This window comes from Rana temporaria, chromosome 3 (genome assembly GCF_905171775.1).
Source record: "Rana temporaria chromosome 3, aRanTem1.1, whole genome shotgun sequence".
Taxonomy (NCBI): Eukaryota; Metazoa; Chordata; class Amphibia; order Anura; family Ranidae; genus Rana; species Rana temporaria.
Genome location: NC_053491.1, coordinates 386289799 through 386305583, shown reverse-complemented (window position 1 = coordinate 386305583; position 15785 = coordinate 386289799). Strand labels below are relative to the sequence as shown.

General features: G+C 43.2%; 1 protein-coding gene across 1 annotated transcript in view; it reads right to left on the bottom strand.

Annotated features, from left to right (window-relative positions):
- Nucleotides 1-15785, bottom strand: part of BRAF (B-Raf proto-oncogene, serine/threonine kinase) — a 178710-nt gene that overhangs the window by 11666 nt on the left and 151259 nt on the right. The gene's annotated exons all lie outside the window — the stretch shown is intronic.

Below are 15785 nucleotides of genomic sequence, written 5' to 3'. Positions count from 1 at the left end.
ATTCCTACTAGAAGATGTGTATTGGGGGTTAGGTAAGCATTGTATGATGTTGTGGGTGGAGTTGGGTCATTGTTCATTTGGTTACGGGAGTATCCTAAACTGTATATAAAGAGCTGTATTTCTCAATAAAGGAGCTATTCCTTGGCGTAAAATGAAGGATGGATGGCCGCACTCCAAACCAAAGGAGCTATTCCTGTTGAACCTCAAACAGAGCTGTGTCTTGTTAATGGGGCAATTCGTATGGGTCGTGTTCACCGGATTGTGGAGTGTTGATAGCTGCCTTGGGTTCGGGACTAGAATATCCTAAACGGCTTTAACCCCTGTCCCATTTGGGGTGCCGTTACAAATGCCAAGAGCTCCTAAACTCAAGTTTAGGAGCTGCTAGTGTATATGAAGCCTTAAAGTGGTTAAGCCACTCTAACCTCTATACACCATCAGCACTGCCTCCTATTGTATTATCCCCCTCTGCGTATGATTTATAAAAACAAATGCTGCAAATACCTAATTTCACTGCCAAGATTGAGATCACATGACTGGTCTGCTTTCTCCTTTTCTCCTCTGAGAGATGCAGTGGGCGGGGCTGAAATTTCCCTGCTGATGTCAGTCTGGAGGGGAGGAGGAGGAGGAGAGGAGGAGAGAGCTGGCTGGTCATGTGATCGCAATATCAGCTTTTTTGTTTTTTTAATCAACAAAATATATATATGTTTTTGAATAGAACAAAGGGTATTACATGGTACAGTTGCATTGGTATACAATCCATAGAAACAGGAGTTGTAATACTCATAACAATAAATGAATGGTAGTAACTGTACAGCCAACTTATCTAACAAAGGACTGGGAATCATGACATTATTACTTTTAGTTCCAAGCACTCTTGGAAAGAAAAGTGCAAAAATTCAACAGAGCAACAAACAAAGGAAAAAGTAGGAAAGAAAAATTTGAAAAAAAAGGGGTCAGTCCAACTGGTATTATACAGCAGTTACTTTGTGTTACAGAGATCCCAATTCCATCCCACTAATGTCAAAGATAGCATAAAGCAAATCCCCTCCAACAGGCCACTTATAGTCTCATACAGTCACTTAAAGTTAGTGCAGAAAACCATCTAGCTCATTAGTAATCTGTCTAGAGCCAGCTGCGGAGGTGCCACCTCTGCAGAGTTCAACCAGCTCTGCCAGATGTTTATACATTTTTTAGTCGATTTCCTGTGTTAGTAGGTGTTTTTTTCTCGGATAACGATAGTATCAACCATTTGGATGCACTGTGCCTACGTCGGGACCTGTGCCGAAATCCAAAGTCGGGCAATCAACTTCCTAGGTATAAGAGCCCTGTGAGAGTGATATACACTGGAGGGGGGTACAGTTCCTCAATAAGACAGACACGTCAATGGGTCCACTGCCAGCTGAACCTGGTATACATTGTTAATTTTGGTGACAATTCTGCTCCAATATCGCACCAAATTGGAGCATCTCCAGAACATGTGGATGAGATCACCCGGGTGAGCCTGACATTTCGGACATATGAAATTCTCTCCTCTACCCCATTTATGTAGCTGTACATGTGTACGATAAACTCTGTGCAATATAAACAGGTGTGACAGCCTCTGCGCCATGGATACCGACACCAACGGTTCCACTCCAATAATCTGATCCCACTGTTCACCATCAATGGGACCAACATCTCTCTCGCATCCCTCCCTGCAGGGTAAAAGGTCAGGGGCTTATATATGCGATAGTAGATGGGTAAAAATTCTAAAGATGATACCCTTTTTCTGAGGGTCAGTGTATATGGACTCCAAGAATGTGGAGTCCTCTAACTTCAGATTAGAGTGTCTACGCTGGCAACGCATTGCATGTTGTAGCTGTATGTATTGGTAATGATGACCCTTCAGCCCTGGGAATTCCCTCAGAAGTTGAATTATATGGCTTTAAGACAGAATAATTTAGTACTTGAGGAATCTAATCCCTGCCCTTTCCCTGATCGGGTGTTTTACAACTTTAGCTAAATCTGTAAAAAGTGGTTCTGCCAAATGGGCGTTTGGCGAAAAAAACCCAGTCAGTCCCAATTTATTCTTGACCCCTTTCCAGATTTTCATTAATAGCTGAATTGTGGGGCAATGAGATGGGACCATGGGGGGCCCCATTTCCATATGGGATAGGGCTTTGTAACCTGTTTCAGGGCCAAGGAGTAGATCCCTAGATGAGTCTGCAGCCGCTGCAAGATCCCAGCCTGTTAAGTGTTGTAATTGGGCTGCAAAATAGTACATTTGTGGATGTGAAACAGCCATTCCACCCTGACCTTTGGGAAGTTGCAGAGTGGCAAGCTTAATGTGTGCCACTCCACATCTCCAAATAAGAGCCCTGAACTGTGAGTCTATACGCTGGAACCAATACTGTGGTATCCATATTGGGGCATTATGCAGAATGTACAGTAGTTGTGGGGCCCAAATCATCTTTATGAGATTTACACGTCCAGTTCAGTGTTATGTAATCCCATGGGTCCCTGGTTACCACTATACCCAGATATCTGAATGAAGTGACCACCTGTATTTGGGATACATCCTACAGCAAAGGTGCCGGAAGAGGATCCAACAGGAGAAGAGCCGACTTGTGCCAATTAATGCCAAAACCTGACAACTCCACGAACTGATCGATTAGGCACATCACTGCCCTCAAAGAGTCTCCAGTATCTCCCAGATACAGCAGAGTGTTGTCTGCATACAGAGAGATTTTGTCCTTTCTTTGTCCCCTTCGGGAAGCCCTCGATGTTGGAGGAGACCCGCACAATAGCTGCCAGGAGTTCCAATGCAAGGGCAAACAGCAGGGGCGACAATGGGCACCCCTGCCGCGTGCCATGAAACAGTGGAAAAGATTCCGATAAGGTATCGTTAATCCTTATTCTTGCTGTAGGGCAGTGTTTCTCAATTCCAGTCCTCAGGCCCCCCCAACAGGTCAGGTTTTCAGGATTTCCATTATTTTGCACAGGTGATTTGATCAGTTTCACTGCCTTAGTAATCACCACAGCCTTTTCATCTGAGGGAAATCCTGAAAACCTGACCTGTCGGGGGGGCCTGAGGACTGGAATTGAGAAACACTGCTGTAGGGGCAGCATATAAAAGTTGTACCCAAGATATAAAATCGGTCACCCAGACTGAATCGACGCAGAACCTCCAACAAATAGTTCCACTCCACGCTGTCAAAAGTTTTGGCAGCGTTGAGGGAAAATATAACTCTATTGCCCGGGTTATCTACTGAGATTTGAGTATTTAGGAATAGTCTTCAGATATTTAACACAGTAGATCGGGCAGGAATGAAGCCAGATTGGTTGTGATGGACCAAGTCCACCACAATTCCGACAGTCTAGTGACCAACACCCGTGCTAGTAATCAAAAAAGGGGGAGGGAGAAACCAGAGGGTTTCAGAAAGAATTAGTCAGAGAGGAATATGGATTAAGACTGCAATTTATTGATTAGTTATCCACATAAAAAAACACATTTAATTACACAGAGGTGCCAGTGTCTCCACAGCACTAATAAAATTAGATGTTAGTCTAAAAAGGATAGGTGGCCACCACAGCCATGCACACAGCTTGCATACATACACCTAAAGGGACCAGTCAGAGAACTGGGGCATGATACTGTATATCAAGGGACTGGATTAGTAGAGGTATAGCTACAGACAGAGCTGTGATACTAGATAGATTCCAATCAAATTCTATCACCAGTTCATAGAGATATATTCCACATAGGGAGGAGGTAGGTTAACCTACAGTTCAGTAGTGGACATCAGCAGGTATATCATTTGAAAGCACTGCTAGTTTAACAGTAAGGCCGGTTACCAACGGTCGGTCCAAACCGATGAAAACGGACTGAAGTTCAGTTTCATCGGTCCAAACCGACCGTGTGTACGGCCCATCGGTCTTTTGTCCTTCGGACAAAAGTTCGAGAACTTGCTTTAAAATCAAACCGATGGACCGCTGATCGATAGGTCCAAACCGATGGTTAGTACACAAAAGCATCGGTTCAAAACCTGCGCATGCTCAGAATCAAGTCAACGCATGCTTGGAAGCATTGAACTTCATTTTTTTTCAGCACGTCGTTGTGTTTTATGTCACCGCGTTCTGACCCGATCGGTTTTTGGAACGATGGTGTATACGCACATCAGGCCATCAGTCTGCTTCAGCGGTGAACCGATGAAAACGGTCCGTCGGACCATTCTCATCAGATGGACCGACTGTGTGTACGCGGCTTAAGACGTTTGATTAGCATGTGATAGGATCTGTTTAAGCCAAGCAGAGATTGCTGTAGAGGCTACAATCAGCAAAGCGTACCATAGGTCAGTACAACTGAAGGAGAGATCACAATATCAAAAAACAGCTTCTTGCTCAATTCTTACCACCAGTGGACAGTTTTCCATTCTGTGGATCACAGAACTCCCTCTGGTTACAATGCTGGCGTGTCTGCAGATTCCTCCAGCAGGAGGGTTTGGAGTGCACCGTCAATTGAAGTCCTGAGCATACAGCAATCAGGGGATCTGCTTCCAGAGTGGATGAGTTCCTTTATGGAGAGGCCAGTAGATGGCAGTGTGAATTAGCAGTAAAGAATCAGCATGCAGCTTTGCTTCCTTGCTGTATATCTCAAGACGATGTCCTTAAAGCGGAGGTTCACCCATAGAGAACACATTTTCCCCTTAGCTTCATGCTCGTTTTGTCTAGGGGAATCGGCTAGTTGTTTTAAAATATGACACTTACTTACTGTTTACGAGATGCATCTTCTCCGCCGCTTCCGGGTATGGGCTGCGGGACTGGGCGTTCCTTCTTGATTGACAGTCTTCCGAGAGGCTTCCGACGGTCGCATCCATCGCGTCACGATTTTCCGAAAGAAGGCGAACGTCGGTGCGCAGGCGCAGTATAGAGCCGCACCGACGTTCGGCTTCTTTCGGCTACTAGTGACGCGATGGATGCGACCGTCGGAAGCCTCTCGGAAGACTGTCAATCAAGAAGGAACGCCCGCTCCCGAAGACCCATACCCGGAAGCCGACGGAGAAGATGCATCTCGAAAACGGTAAGTACGGCTCATATTTTAAAACAAATAGCCGATTCCCCTAGACAAAACGAGCATGAAGCTAAGGGAAAAAGAGAAAAAAAAAACTAATTGGGTGAACTCCCGCTTTAAAGGGATTTATGCTGAAATATGAAAATTCTCAAATTGGGAGAAAGGACCCCCAGTAAAAATGTAGTTGAGTGGCTGGAATGGTGGCTAGTCCTGCTTCATCGCTGATGTGCGTAATGCTTACATGTTTCGATAATTTCTGATCTTCATCGGAGCTTACATGTGTGTTCAGGGTCTCTTACTAAATAGCCCCAGGTAATTACTGATTGTTTGATTCAGCTGGGTTAATTAGACACATCCAACACAATAACATTCAAGACAGACAAACTCACCAAGGAAGTGTTTATAAGGTAGCATATTGCCCAAATTTTTTAATACCCAAATAAAAATAAAAATAAAAATAGAGAATAAAATGTTTTTATACATTAAAATAGAAGTTGTGTAGCAAGATATATCCTTTTAATTAAATGACACCGATTTAGAGCAAATAGACCGAGAAGGTATATCAAACGTTAAGATTATTATCCATTGCTATCGCAAAAGGGTATTTTACCTAAATTACCATACCTCAATCTGTGCCACAACCTTTAATTTTACACAAAAGCATTGCACATGTTCTGATTGCACTCAGATGCAGATCTCATATCATATACAGGCAGATCAGGAAAGGGGGTGGCCATGATAGGATAACAGATTGCCAATAGTTAATGCCTTGTTCACAAGGACATACAGGATGCTTAAGTGATTAAGTTGAGAGATTTTTTCAACTCACCCCATTGAAAGAGTATATATAAAGATGGTCAGCTGAGCATACACAAAGTGAGAGGATCCGCGTTGATATTCTATTCAGTATGGCAGCATGAATCATATACCATAAATGATAATACATTGAAGGGGAAACCAGGCATAGAGAGTATTCCAGTACCCATAGTATTACCTATGACCAATCAGAAGGGTCTATGGGTCCAGGAAGACAGCTAGGTTGCATTCATTAGATTGGAAGGGCTCTCGCGCTATCGGTGCTAAATACTAAGGGGGGCACTGCTGCAGTTACCTGGAACCGGTCCTAGCCAGAAATGTGTGAATGAAATGAATGATGGTGACTGCACTGTGTGGGGAAAGGGGAAAGTGCAAATACAAAGCAAAATAAATAGCAAAATGCCCCACCACTGGACAATCGCTAAAACCAATGAGGGTGGGAGGTCTGTGAATCAGTAATCGTGAGCGACAGATAACATAGATGAAACACTGTTGGGTGCTCGGAGGGGTGTATGGACTCCTCTGCTGCTAATTTCAGCAATGTCACCTCTGTACTTCCTCCATAAGAGGTGACATTGCTGAAATCACTGGATACCCCCTTGGGCCCTTATCATCGCTCACAGCGCACCTTTCTTTTTTTGATATTTGACTTTTCATTTATTACAGTTTTACATTTTCCCTCTTCTGGGACCTCACCTGGATTGTGTTGTATTTGGACTTTTTGCACTACTATTCACATCACCATTTTCTGTTTTTTAGTGTAATAAGTGCTTGGATTTACATGCTTCTCATGTTTATTATGTTCATTATTTACTTTTAGCAAATGTTAGTGTTTCATCCATGTTATCTGTCGCTCAAGATTACTGATTCACAGACCTCCCACCCTCATTGGTTTTAGCGATTGCCCAGGTTGCATTCATTGTTTAACCCATGGGGCTGGAGACTGCCTATATTATATATCCACATTTTCTCTTTGCGGTAGAGAATCCTATCAAAATCGCCCTTTCTTGGAGGTAGATTAAGCCTGTAGATACCTCTACATCTAAGTCCATCAGAGACACCATTATGGTATTTAAGAAAGTGTAAGGATAATGGTCGGTCGTCATCTTTTTTGGTGATACTTTGGACATGTTCAAATAAACAAATTTTTAGTTGACGTTTAGTCTTACCGACATACATCAGCCCACATGGGCAGGTGAGAAGGTAGATTACTCGGGTGGTGGAGCAATTAATAAAGCTGTTGATCCTGAATTGTTTGGTGCCGTCAGCACTGTAAAAGGTGTCAGTTTTGTCTATAAACTTGCACATAGAGCATCTACCGCACGGATACATCCCTTTTAGAGGGGGTAGGTCTGTAAGCCAGTTGCCCGTGCTAGTAATTTGACGTCCACGTTGAGCAGTGAGATAGGCCTATAAGAGTCAGGCTGTAACTGGTCTTTGCCAGTCTTTGGTTTAACTACTATGATAGCCTCATTCATAGAGACGGGCAAGCCACCATCATGAAGGGCATAATTTAGGGTTTTCAGCAGGGCAGGCAGAAGAGTATGCCCGTACTTCCCCTATGTTTCCGTGGGTAGGCCGTCAGCTCACGGTGATTATTGGCCCTCTGTGCCACTGCTAAATGAAGTTCCTCTAGAGTTAGTGGGCTATTAAGTGCATCATGGCCCTGTCTCGATATACATAGAACGGAGCACTGGTCCAAAAAATTACCCAACTTTTCCTGTGTGGGATGCACTTTAGACGTACGTGTACAAGTCCCAGAAAGAATGTGAGAATACTTCAGGTATTCGGGTCTGGTCAACAACCGTTTCCCCCCCTACATTTTGGATGGCCTCTATATGGGTTGTCCCCTGCTGGGCGTTAGCTATCATTGCTAGTAAGTGTCCTGTGTTTTCCCCTTCATTAAAGTACTTTTGCTGCAGGAAGAATCTCTTAGGCCCCATTCACACCTAGGCGTTTTTACGCCTGAAGCGCACTGCTCACAAACGCCAGAGGGGAGAATTAACATTATTCCCTATGGTGACTGTTCACACCTGAACGCCTGAACGCCCAAACGCCTGTCGCGCGAATCTCAAACAAGTCCCGGACCTTTTTTTGTCGCGCGAATCGAGCGACAGAGGCGTTTGAGCGTTTTTTTTCCCCCATAGAAAGTAATGGGAAACGCGCGTATTGAGCGTATCGCGCGACAACAGGCGTTTGCTATGGGCGTTTCGTCGCTTTAATCAATAGAACTTGTCGCCCATGCAGAAGATTAAAAAAAATCTACCAACATAGCAACAAGTGATGAAAAGATGATAATTTTTCCTATTGGCTAAAATAAGAAACGCCGAAGTACAAAAACGTCGCACGACGCTGTATGCAAACGCGCAAATAAGCATGAATACGCGCGAAAAAAAACGCCCGAAAAAACGACCGAACGCCCTACGCTCAGGTGTGAATGCAGCCTAATTCTCCATTGCAGTAGTAGAAACCTGTTGATGCAGGGCCTGAGCTTCCAGCCATCTACGTTCAGACTCTGAGGTGTGGGGCAGCAATGTATGACTCTTCTGATCTGGCAACCTCACTCATTACCAGATTCTCTCACTCTTTGGTTTTAGTTTTAATAGTGGTAATCTGTGTGATAACTTTGCTTGTGGCTAGGAGAAACAGTTACGTAGACGCTTAGGAGAGAGTGATCCTAGATGTTTCGTGAAGCGTACATCACGGAGTAAGTCAGCTGATGTGCCAACGTGTTGCCCAGACATCAGGGCTGCCATCAGGGGGGTACAGGGCCAGGCAGTACACCTGTAAGGGGCCCGGAGGTCCCCAGGGGCTCGGATGGCAACCCCCCCTTTTTTTTTTTATAAAAAAAAATATATATTTTTTAATATATTTTTATTTTATTTTTTATTAAAGGGCCATTTTTTTTTAGAGGTCCGGAGGTCGACCAGGGCCCCGGAGGCCCCCAGATGGCAACCCCCCCTTTTTTTATTTATTTTTTATAAAAAAAAATATATTTTTTTAAATATATTTTTATTTTATTTTTTATTAAAGGGCCATTTTTTTTTTTTTTTAGAGGTACGGAGGTCCCCAGGGGCCGGATGGCAACCCCCCCTTTTTTTATTTATTTTTTTATAAAAAAAATATATATTTTAATATATTTTTATTTTATTTTTAATTAAGGGCCAATTTTTTTTTGAGGGGCCCAGAGATCCCCAGGGCCCTGGATTACAACCCCCCTTTTTCTTTTATAAAAAAAATAATTTTTTTTCTATATTTTTTTTATTTCTTTTATTTTTTATTTTTATATTTTTATTATTATCATTAAAGGGCCCAGAGGTCCCCAGGGCTCCGGATGGCAACCCCCCCCTTTTTTTTTTATAACATTTTTTTTTAATATTATTTTATATATACACTTATATACACTTTTTTTTATTATTAAAGGGCTCAGAGGTCCCCAGGGCCCCATATGGCAAACCGCCCCTTTTTTTTTTTTTATAAATGTTTATTTATTTCTTTTTTCTTTTTATTAAAGGGCCCATAGGTCCCCAGGGCCCTGGATGGCTACCCCCTTTTTATATATATATATTTTTCTTTATTTCTTTTTTTTTGTAAAGGGCCCCCCGCTTCTCAATTCGCGGCAGCCCCCCCGCTTCTCAATTTCAGGCGGCAGCAGCCCCGGTTCTCTGCTCCAGGGGACCCATGCCTGAAGCGGTGTAAGGGGCCCCATAATTCCTGATGGCGGCCCTGCATCTATGCGAGAGAGGTATTTGTAGGATGCTGAGTAGCTAGAAAAGCAGTGCATATTAGGATTCGTGTCCCTCCACACATCTCGCGGGCCTATTTCTGCAAGGAATAGAGCAAAGGGGGTAGGACCCCCCAGCTGAGGATTGCCACTAGCTCTGGGTGAAAATGTATCCATCTGCTAATCCATAACATTGTTATAATCTCCAATCACCCAAATAGGGATTTTGGAGTATGAGGCTATAAATTGTGCTAGACATTTCAGGCTGTCAAAGGAGAAGGGTGGAGGGATATAGATGTTTGCAATAATACATGTCAACCCTGCTAGCTTGCATAATAAAAAAAATGTGCTGATCATCAACCAGGGAGTGCAGCAACTGAAAGGAGACAGTATGAAACATGAGTATGCTGACCCCCCTTGAATAAGCTGTGTGAGTAGAGTGGAACTGGGTTGGATAACTACGGTATGGAGATATGGAGTTAGCTTGTAAGTGTGTTTTCTGTAAGCACACCACAGCAGGTTTGTGGGCCTTCACCGTAGAGAAAAATGCCACCCGCTTCACTCCATCACATTCCACAAAATCAAAATACAGACATTAGACATAGGACAACAGAATGGTAAGTAACTTGTAGGGAGAGTTCTGGGTGCTGAAAGTCATCAGGAGGACAAAGTCCAGGGGAATAGGTGACAGTGTCTGCCAATTTTTTTTTGCCAATTTCAGTTGGACAAACACAAAAATGCAGAATGTCCACCCTGCAACCAGCAGGGGTCAGTGTTGATAAAGAAAAGAAAAACAGTAGGTAACCAAGAAAAAAAGTAAAAAAGACCTTTGGATCCTTAAAGGGGTTGCAAAGTAGAGAGTGTCCTGACTTGCCTGCTCCCCTCCCCCCCGTCAAGAGGCTTTCTCCACACCAGGGAGAAAGCCTCGCATTACTGTGTGTAGTTACAGACAGAAGAACAGGAAGTGAGGATTTCTCAGAAGAAATAAGGACATTTAGAAAGCAAAATCGAAGGATGAGGTAAGTGAAGGAGGACTGCACTAAGGTAAAGGAAGCTATTTAGGGAATTTTTTTTTCTCCTTTACAACCCCTTTAAGAAGCCAGGTAACATGTTACATGTCCACGCATGACGATGTTAGGGGGGGCCCAACGTCTCAGTTCAACTCTGATTCAAAGGGACTTGCAAATCCAATTTATTGGTAAAATGTAGTGCAAACAACATATGTGTTCCTCTCTGCCTTAAAGAGAAGACTGAAAAAATTAGAGCAACATGCTCAAATCTTCTCCTAAGGTATTCTCACTCAGCAGTAGTAGAAATTAAAACACAATTAGACCATGGGTGCTGGTTCTTTTTTAAGGGTGTGCTCCATATGATCCAGCCAGTTGGACGCATTAGCAGGATAATCAAAAAATTGCATCTCGCCATTCGCTGCATTTCTAAGCTTGGCAGGATACAACATTCCATAGGTGACGTCATATCTGCGGAGATGCTTCTTTACTTCAGTAAACTTGGCCCTGCGACGCTGTAGGTCAGCAGAGAAATCAGGGTAGAATGATATGCGTACATTATCCATCTTAATAAGGGCCCCTCTGGTTCTGACCTGATATAGTATGGTATCCCAATCCTTGAAATTAAGCAATTTGAATAGGAATGGTCTAGGAGGCTCTCCAGGTTTGGTGGCCTGGGTGGGACTCTATGTGCCCTTTCCACAGCAAACATGGGGGAGAAGGAGTCCTTGCCAAATGTATTAAGGAGCCAGTTTTCCATAAACGTCATAGGATATTCCCCTCTGCCTTCTTCGGTATGCTCACCGCATGAACATTATTTAGTCTCTGCCTGTTCTCCATGTCTTCCAAATGGGCTGAGTGGCCTGTGATAATCAATTGCATATGGCAAACTTCTCTCTGCAGTGGCATAACATCATCCTCCACATTGCTCACTCTATCCTCCAGGGCTCCAGTGCAGTCGTGCAGTTTCTGCATATCTTGTCTATCTAGATTCAGCTCCAGTTTTAATCCTTTAATCTCAGTAGTCAGGGTAGTAATAGATATGTTACAGGAGGTGACTGCTGCAAAAATGTTTCTAAGGGTCAGTTCAGGGACATGCAGCTCCTGGCCTTCTAGAGCCCTGGCTGTGTTAGCAGGGCCTGGAGTACTCACTGCGTCCCATGATGAGGCACGCTCTGAGTCCTCTGGCCATGCAGTCTCCGGATTCTCTAGCAGGGGTTTCCTGGTCAGCAGATTCCAGGAGGAGGGATGGCTTTTTGGGCAGGGTGTCCTTTCCCAGAGATTTACCGAACAGCTTCATGGCCGCCTCCTTAGCTGAGCGTTGGGCCCGGGCGCCATCTTGCCCACCATGCTTTGCTGCAGGCAGAGAGTCTTTTCCCCCCTTTGCGGGACATGATCGCCGATTATGCAGGATCGCTGGTCCGGGAATGATGAAGGGATGCCTCCAGAGCAGGTTAGGAGTAAAACGGGTGTATCAGGACGGCAATAACAGGAGAAAAGCCTGTATTCTTGGCAGAGCTAGCACACCACGCTGCCTACTCCATCAGCCGCAAGTCACGCGCCACAATCTCGGCTCTTAAATGAGGTACTTACAGCATTAATATTTATAAATTATTCACAGATGGGGACACTGCAATAGGAGGCAGTGCTGATGGTATATACAGGTTAGTGTTATGAATGGAGGGGAAGGGGTGGCTAACTCACAGAGAGGGGAGGGGGAGGAGGACACAGGAGCAGATATCAGGCTGCTGATGACGGAGGCACGTAAATTGACCACAGTGTCTTGTCTCAGCAGCCATGATACACCGTGGTCAGTTTACAGAGGGGTGGGGAGAAACTGACAGGATTAGCCAGGTTTTTGAGGTGTTACAGGGGGCCAAATGACTCAGGACAAGCACTGTGTCATATAACATGCTTTAAAGGAGCAGTATCTTTTTTTTTTTTTTTTTTTTTTTTGGTTTAACAAACGCTTTAAGTCTGAATTAACAAAGCCCAACACTAACCCCAATAATTATCAAGTGCTTTTAAAGGCTGGATGTGGCACATATGAAGAAAACTATCGACTTCGGAGTGGAACCCCATCAATATGCATACAATCAACTGATCCACTGCAGATGCTATCTCCTTGGTGATTCACCTAGCTCTTATCTTAGATAAAAAAAAAAAATATATATATATATATATATATATATATATATATATATATATATATATATATATATATATATATATATATATATATATATATATATATTTTTTTTTTAGAGCTGCCTTAAATACTTTTATTTTACTATATCTGTTTAGATAAACAGACACTAGGAAGAATAGGTTCAATTTTGTGCAACGGAGTACTGGACTTTTTAACCACTTGACCCCCGGGCCATAGTCAAAAGACGGCCTCACGGTGGCTCTGTAAATCCAGGACGACGTCATATGACGTCCTCGGGTCCTCCGGCCACTGGGGGGCGAGCGCCGGCGCGTCCCCGAAATGCCGATGCGCGTGCCTGGCGGCCGCGATGTCCGCTGGGTGCCGGCGATCGGCAATGACAGAGCCAGGGACGTGGAGCTCTGTGTGTAAACACAGAGCTCCACGTCCTGTCAGGGAGAGGCGACAGATGTTATGTCCCTTGTACATAGGGACACAGCATCGGTCACCTCCCCCAGTCACCCCCCTCCACACACAGTTAGAACACACCCAGGATACACATTTAACCCCTTCCTCGCCCCCTAGTGTTAACCCCTTCCCTGCCAGTCACATTTATACAGTAATCAATGCATTTTTTTTAGCTCTGATTGCTGTATAAATGTGAATGGTCCCAAAAATGTGTCAAAAGTGTCCGATGTGTACGTCGCAATATCGCAGTCCTGACAAAATTGGCAGATCGCAGTATTACTAGTAAAAAAAATAAAGAAAAAAAATTTCAGAATTCTATCCCCTATTTTGTAGTCACTATAACTTTTGCGCAAACCAATCACTATACGCTTATTACGATTTTTTTTTTTACCAAAAATATGTAAAATACGTATCGGCCTAAACTGAGAAAATATATTTTTTTTTAAAAAAAAATAGGATATTTATTATAGCAAAAAGTAAAAAATATTGTGTTTTTTTTCAAAATTGACGCTCTTTTTTTGTTAATAGTGCAAAAAATAAAAACCGCAGAGGTGATCAAATACCACAAAAAGAAAGCTCTATTTGTGGGCAAAAAAGGACGTCAATTTTGTTTGGGAGGCACGTCGCGCGACCGCGCAATTTTAATTTAAAACGTTGCAGTGCTGAAAGCTGAAATTTCGCCTGGGCAGGAAGGGGATATATGTGCCCAGTAAACAAATAGGCCGCAGTATGTTAGAATTCATGTTTCATCCCCTATCATCATCCTCAATATCTGCTTCTCCAGGGATGCATCTTGAGCCCCTTACTGTACACACAGTTATCCTACATTTGCTACCAAGTATCTGAGAATTTTAATGAAATTTGCAGATGTTACAGCAGTAGTTGGACTCCATGTACAGGCAGGAAGTGGAGAATTTGGAAGTCAGGCGCAAAGTTAACAATTTCTTCATTAACATAAAATATACAAAAAAGATGATTGTTGATGGACCTCAGGGAGAATGGCACCACTCTCCCTTCTCTCTATATCAGGGGTGCAGCTGTTGAGATAATCTTTTTCTTTAAAGTGGATGTAAACCCTTCATACACCCAGTGAAGTGAACAGCCTCAGATGATACACAGGGATGAACCAAATCTCCCTACATAAGTTTTACATTTATATCTGCTGTCTTCACATTTATATACTGTTTAGAAAGTTTAGATTATGTTAGGAAATCTTCTCTTCCTATTTAACACAGAGCGTGATGTCTGGGCATACAGCCAAGATAGCTAAAATTGCTGATTGGAGGAAAGGCACACACTCCTCTCCACATAGGCAGAGACTCTCAGAGGTGTTTTGTAACAGGTCCAGCTGCCTGCTAATCTATTTATAACAACCTCCCCGGACAGAAATTTCAGGCTGCTTTTATCTGCTGTGCCCAAAAATCTGTCAGGATTTATCAAGCTGATAACAGAGGAATAAGTCAGGAGAGAGCTACGGGACTTAATACTGCAGATATGTGCCCAGCTCAAATGTCATGAATTGGGTTTACATCCACTTTAAATATCTGGGGTTGCACATCTCAAATAACCTATGATACCAGCATAGTGTACAAGGCCTATCAAGGACTTTACTTTTTGAAAACATGGAAGTGTGTAGGCATGTGCAGTACACTTTCTCCACTGCAGGTGGTGCTCTTCTGCAGCTGGACTGCAGTTGGAGAGGAAGTCAGGAGGAAGTCAGTTCCTCTATAGTTTTCTGGGTCACATTCAATTGGCCCATGTGACTCTGGCAGCCAACTTGGGTCAGGCAGAGCCTATTTAAGAGCCTGGCTCCCAGGTTTGTCGTGCATTTGTGAGCTGGTAGAGTACAGACAGGTACCCCACCTGGTAGGGACAGTACTAACAGCAGGGAAAGGTTCCTGATGAAGAGGGAAAGCATAGGACTCGCAACTTCTCTGGACACCTGCCTATTGGGCACAAGATGACCAGGCTGCATTCTTCCCCTCTCTACAGACGTGACAGTCCAGCTGAACTCTGCTCTCTATACGCTGTTGGAACTGTAAGTGTTCCTTGTTGGGCTACAATTCCACCTGGTTATTTGTGAACTGTTTCTGCATTATTTCAATACAAGTTCTTCACTGGGACTGAGTATGTTATTCTACCCCACCACACTGCACCCCACCTAAAAGTCTGCTACCCATGGTACAGTACCCGATTTAAAAATTATAGTTCTTGCGCAAGGAGATAAATGCGTTACAAGTAAAGATTAGAATAAAGATTATATTAGAAAAAAACTAAAGATCAGAAAAACTTCTTCACACTCTTGTGCTCTATGTACTATAAACAATTGTGCTAAATGTGTCAATTTTTTTTGGAATATTTAAAGATAATTTAAGTCACTTTAGGAACCTTCTGGATACAGTATCACTTTATATACACATTTCACTATATTGTACACTTTTTGGGGTAATACAGCTACTGTATAGATATGGATTTAGGGTTAGAAGTGGCACTCTGTGTACATGTACAAAAAAAATTAAAAAAACATATTTTGTTCCTTTCATATATAACATGTTTTTGGAATGACGATAAAAT